Source organism: Colobus angolensis, unplaced genomic scaffold (genome assembly GCF_000951035.1).
Source record: "Colobus angolensis palliatus isolate OR3802 unplaced genomic scaffold, Cang.pa_1.0 Scaffold83, whole genome shotgun sequence".
Taxonomy (NCBI): Eukaryota; Metazoa; Chordata; class Mammalia; order Primates; family Cercopithecidae; genus Colobus; species Colobus angolensis.
The window spans coordinates 4356487-4363056 of NW_012122154.1; positions in this window are offsets into that span (position 1 = coordinate 4356487).

Sequence of the window (6570 nt, forward strand, 5' to 3'; positions counted from 1 at the left end):
TCCATCTAAAAAAAAAAAAAAAGAATTATGACTTTAGGGAAAGATTAATAAAATTTAAGGTTGAAAAAAGGTCAAGCACAGTGGTGCACACCTGTAATTCCAGCTACTTGAGAGTTTAGGTGGAAGGATCACTTGATGATAAGAGTTCAAGACCAGCCTGGACAACAGAGACTTCATCTCTTAAAACTAAGGAAACAATATGTCTATTTTTTTTTTTTTTTTCTAAAAGATAGCCCAATAGCCTGAATTCTAGAGAATAGCTATAGTATTTCCTAAATCTCTTAGAACTCAGTTTTTTAGTAGGTGCAGTGATCTGAATATTGAATGGTCTTTTGGAGGCTTTAGTAATTAGTTTTGCCCAAAGTAATTGGGGGGAAAAAAATCCAGCTGTATTTATTTATTCCCTCGTTCCAGACCCCATCCTTTGCCCTAGTTTATAGTTTAAGCAGAAGACATTTTCCCCTGGGGACAATAAAGCCAAGAAAACTGAACACCACATTAAATGTTCAACACATTGGACAACATATTAAGTGTATATACCTTTTAAAAATTAACTTTTGGCCGGGCGCGGTGGCTCAAGCCTGTAATCCCAGCACTTTGGGAGGCCGAGGCGGGTGGATCACGAGGTCAGGAGATCAAGACCATCCTGGCTAACATGGTGAAACCCCGTCTCTACTAAAAATACAAAAAACTAGCCGGGTGTGTTGGCGGGTGCCTGTAGTCTCAGCTACTCAGGAGGCTGAGGCAGGAGAATGGAGTGAACCCAGGAGGCGGAGCTTGCAGTGAGCCAAGATCGGGCCACTGCACTCCAGCCTGGGAGACAGGAGTGAAACTCCATCTCAAAAAAAAAATTAACTTTTAATTTAAAAAGGAAGGGCAGGAATAAAGTTTTTAAATGAATTACACTCTCAGTGTTCACCAGCCAACACCGCTCATGGCAAAAGCTCTTTTTCCACATGGCCAGTTTTTTTTTTTTTTTTTGCCTCATAAACTTGGCCAGCTCAGAAGAATGAACAGGCAAGGAAGACTTCCAACAACCATTGCTGCTGACCAGAAAGAAAAGTGAAGCCGGGCACAGTGGCTCACGCCTGTAATCCCAGCACTTCGGGAGGCTGAGACAGGTGGATCATGAGGTCAGGAGATCAAGACCATCCTCGCTAATACAGTGAAACCCTGTCTCTACTAAAAATACAAAAAATTAGCCGGGTGTGTTGGCGGGTGCCTGTAGTCTCAGCTACTCAGGAGGCTGAGGCAGGAGAATGGAGTGAACCCAGGAGGCGGAGCTTGCAGTGAGCCAAGATCGGGCCACTGCACTCCAGCCTGGGAGACAGATGGAAACTCCATCTCAAAAAACAAAAAAAAAGAAAAGTGAAGCTGGAGGCTACTTGCTTCCTCCCTAGGGGTAAGATGCAAGATAGTTTGGCTCACCTGGAGCCTGTTGAGTCAGCCAAGCATATTAACAAGGCCTCTGGTGAAGCAGAGCCTGAATCAGTCTCTTGAGCAGTGGAGTTCCCCTGGGCCTAGATCAGAACCAAGTAGTAGCCATCTGGATTCTGCACTGAAAGCAGTAAAAAGGCACCAGTGGGGTGAGTCAGGTCCTCAAACCTCCAAGCAGCCTACAATGCATCTGGTACACCCAAGTGTTTTTGTATTGTTTCTTTTTGAGGCGGAGTTTCGCTCTTGCCCAGGCTGAAGAGCAGTAACGAGATCTCGGTTCACTGCAGCCTCCACCTCCCTGGTTCCAGCGATTCTCCTGCCTCAGCCTCCCGAGGAGCTGGGATTACAAGTGCCCTCCACCACGCCGGGCTAATTTTTGTATTTTTAGTAGAGACAGGGTTTCACCATGTTGGCCAGGCTGGTCTTGAACTCCTGACCTTGTGATCCACCCGCCTCGGCCTCCCAAAGTGCTGGGGTTACAGGCATGAGCCACGGCACCCGACCACATGTGTCTTAAAACCCCACTTCACATCTACCTCTTCCTACCCCCTTGTGTACATATGCCAAGCTGACCAGCTCTGGCACATGGAGGGGTGGAAGGAAAACATCTGAATAACCAGATGCCAAGCAGATAGTTAGAGGTGCCCTATGCCAGGTGATGTCCAATAAGCACCTGCCCTTCTGCCTTGTATCATGCGGGGGAAAGGTGGAGAAACGTGGGGGCTTCCCCTCTAATCAACTCCCTGATAACAGAAACAAGCATTTTTTATGTCATGGGGATGCATTTATTCAGTCACATTTTTCCTAAGCAATAAATATCTTTTAGCTATACAAATCCCTCTCCCCTTGACACAAAGCTGACATTCACAGATGTTTGCTAGTTAATTGGGACACATCTCCTTAATCCCCTTCAAAGAGGCTTTTTGCTTTTTTTTTTTTTTTTTTTTTTTTTTAGACATTTGAGACAGACTTGCACCATCACCCAGGCTGGATGGAGTGCGGTGGGGCAATGTCGGCTCACTGCAATCTATGCCTCCTGGGTTCAAGCGATTCTCCTGCCTCAGCCTCCCAAGTAGCTGGGACGATGGGCACGTGCCAGCACACGCGGCTAGTTTTTTGTATTTTTTGTAGAGACGGGGTTTTGCCATGTTGGCCAGGCTGGTTTTGAACTCCTGTCCTCAAGTGATCCACCTGCCTCAACCTCCCAAAGTGCTGGGATTACAGGCGTGAGCCACTGCGCCTGGCCCCCAAAGAGCCTTTTAGTCTCATTTAGGAGACAGAATATATGCTCAACACACTCCTACCACCCTTTATAGGGCCAGCCAGGCCCACTCCTCTGCCTCTAAAATCCCTACCTTTTTTCACCACAACCACAAAGTATGATTCGTTCTTAAAATTCTGGACCACCTGTAAGAGTGAAGTGGGCACAAAGGCAATTTTATTAGAGCCAAAGAGAACAAGCCATGCCATGGAAAAGAAAGCTGAATCAGGCAGAAGTGTTAGCGAGGCCTCCATGGGGACTTGCGACAGGAAATGGTCACTGAGAATGAAGATGCCCCCAGGGCCCCAGTGGAAAAGGCGATGGATCTGATTGGCTGGGAGGGCCAGGAGCTCAGCCAGTTTCCCCATCAGCTCTACAGCACTGAGTTCATCCAGAGAGATCTCTTGATAAAAGTCTTGGGGCATGAGCAACACAGGGGCAGGGGTCAGCGGGGGAAGGGGGTCCAGAGGCATGCCCACGGGAAACCAGGGGTGCCAGGAAGATGGCCATGGGGTGGGGGAGGAGAAGTAAAGAAGGAAAAGTCGGCTGGGCGTGGTGGCTCATGCCTATAATCCCAGCACTTTGGGAGGCCCAGGCGGGTGGATCACCTGAGGTCAGGAGTTCAAGACCAGCCTGGCCAAGATGGTGAAACCCCATCTCTACTAAAAACTACAAAAATTAGCTGGGCATGGTGGCAGGCGCCTGTAATCCCAACTGCTTGGGAGGCTGAGGCAGGAGAATGTCTCGAACCTGGGCAGCAGAAGTTGCAGTAAGCTGAGATCGTGCCACTGCACTCCAACCTGGGCAACAGAGTGAGACTCCATCTAAAAAAAAGAAAGGAAAAAAGTCTACTTCACCTTTCATGCCTCACCTTTTGGGAGGTGTCTAAGGGGAACCCCCAGTTTAAAGATATAGGACACCCCCATATTAATGACTGGGCTCCAAGTACATAATAAGATGATGTTCTAATCCCATATGTTAATGGAGTGACAATCAGGTGCGGCGGAGGAGCACAACATGGTAGAATAAACCCAAGGAGACATTCTGGAAGGAGAGGGACTAATCTGGTCACGGAAGGTAGGGAAATGCCAAGAAGGGCATCCTGGGTCCCAGGAATCGTGGGGCATCACCATTCCTCTTCTAGGGAGAGGTTTCATGCAGCTACACCTGAATTTCCTATCTTCTGGAGAGAGAGGCCAGAACCTCACCTGAGTCAGGGTTCTTATGGGACCTCCTTCTCTTGCCTAGAGGCCTCCTGAGCCACATACAAAGTCAGTCGGTGACGGATGGGCCTGGGCCAGGAAAACAGTCTATGTATCAGCCTTATACCTGAACTAACAGCTCTCACTTCTAACTCGCGTCCTAGGAGAGATCCCAGCCTCCTCCCAGGTCTCAAGGGAGGGAGGTCACTAAGCAGTTCTTAGGTATTTAATGAATGCTGGACACTAGGGGTAGAAAAACTGGGGAGGGGAACCCCACAAACATCTCTATCCCCAGAAATGGAATGATGCAGGTGGGATGGCCACAGAAGGAGGAGGTCACAGGAGCCTAGCCTTTCATCCCAGCCCTGCCAGCCTTGGGTTGTGACCTCAGACTGGTCACTGTCCTTCTTGGGCCTGAGTTTCTTCTGTAAAAAGAGGGAGTGGGACTAATGGTTTTTAAGGTGACTTCTGGCTTAAACATTGTATGAGCCAGGCACGGTGGCTCACTCCTGTAATCCCAGCACTTTGGGAGGCCAAGGCAGGTGGATCACCTGAGGTCAGGAGTTCAAGACCAGCCTTACCAACCTGGTGAAACACCATCTCTACTAAAAATACGAAAAATTGGCTGGCAGGTGCCTGTAATCCCAGCTACTCATGAGGCTGAGTCAGGATAATCACTTGAACCCGAGGCAGAGGTTGCAGTGAGCCAAGATCGCACCATTGCATTCCAGCCTGGGCAACGACAGTGAAACTCCATATTTAAAAAAAAAAAAAATGTGTGAAACATACCTGCTAGCTAAGTTAGTAAGGGCCACTACAGTGGGAAGGGGACCCTGGTTGGCAGTGCCCAGCATCTGGCTCTAAGAGTATTGAAAAGGCGGATCCCATCAGCAACCCTGCAGATTTGGATAAGGTCCTGGCGTGTAAGCTTCAGCAGATCCAGGCCTGTAGAGTCAGACAGGGCCAGACTGAGGAAAGAGGCCTGGGATCAAGGGTGGGAAGCAAGGGACATAGTCTATTAGTCTACAAATAGCCCTAGTATGCTCAGACATGGGAGTCAGACTTGGATTTAAATCCCAGTTCTGCCAGTTGTTAGCTGTGCGTCCTTGAGCAAGTTATTTAACCTCTCTGGGCACTGTCCTTAAGGGATAGTGTATAAATTACATGGGATAATTTGTGAGACAAGAGCCTAGCACAATGCTGGGCAACTCTTAGTCTCCAGTAAAGGTTAGTTGAAGGGCCCACAACAAGCCAAGACAGAGACAGGCTTCCTGCGTGTGTGTCCCACCCACTCTCAGTCCCCTACACGTCTGGCTCCTGCCAGACACTAGCCTCACCAGTGAAGCTGGCCAGCATCCAGCAGTAGCTGGAGAACCAGTGCTGATGCAACCACTGCTGTGTCTCTGAGATGCAGGCTCTATGGTTCAGATCCTGAGGTATCAAATGGATGGTCTAGGTAATACCAGGACCCAGGGACAGAACAAGGAAGGGAAACAGCCCCTCCCTTGGGAGGTCCCAAGTCTGAGAAGGGAGGCTCTTCCTGCCCAGTCCTATCAGGTAAGTTATAATCTGTGGCCATACCACATCTGACCACCAGGGGGCAGGGCACCCCATTCTGGAGTGTGAGATGAAGCTGCGGAGAAGGCTTTGGGACAGTGGGGAGTGGGAAGAGGGAGACTCACCTCAACTGGGCTACACCCCAAGGTGTCCAGAGCAAATGGCGGTGAGGAACAGAGCCTGTGAGGAGGAGCAAAGGTTCAAGGACTCTGCAGAGCATTTCAGCCAGTCTCCCTCCACCAACACCCTTCCTCCAGGCCTGCCCTGGGACACAGAGCTTGCTCTTGTCCTCACCCTACACATTCCCCACCAATCCTCAGCCCTGTCTTTTGCTCCATGCCTGGGCTGGGAGTTCTTTGCTTCACTCTCACCCCAAAGGGCTGACAGGAGGTGCTCATCCTGCCTCACCTTTCTGGGGACAGGAGGCTGCAGGAGTCGGGGGAGGTCAGAGCCCGAAAGCTGAGAGGTGGTCAGGGCCTTGCAGGGGACTCCGGCCATGGCGAACACTGCCGGCAAACACACAGCAATGCTGGTCATTGCTCCCTTCCCTCCACCTGTATATTAAGAGCTGACCAGGGGCCTGACAAGTGGACTGAGTTTCCACAGGAAGGAAGAAATTAATGAGCCAGCGGGGATGGGGCAATGAGGAAGGGCCCTGGAGGAGCTGGCCAAGAGGAGTGGCAGTAGGAGGAGGGGGCCAGGCAGAGGGAGCAGACAAGGAAGGACGTGGTGATGGCCTGCGCAGGACAGGTAGCCTGGAGGGCGTCAGCTCCTGGAAGCTTTAACAACCACAGACAGGGCAGAGAGTGTCCTTTGCAGGAAGTGGTGGAGTCCCCGGGGGGCTGTGATGGGCTTGCAGCAGTCAGAGCCCCGGAGGCCTCCATTTCCCCATCTGTACCATGAGGATCTTTTCTCCAACTCTCCCCTCCTGCTCTCGTCCCAACACACGCACCTCCAAGAAGACAGTGCTCTCGCAGGTGGTCTGATACTTGTCCCTCTCATGCAGGGGCTGTTTCTCCATCTTCTTGCAGTCCATTTTCAGTTTCCATTCTGCTCCTTTGGGCTGCAGGAGGATGAAGAGGAAAGCCTCAGACTCCATTTTTTTTTTTTTTT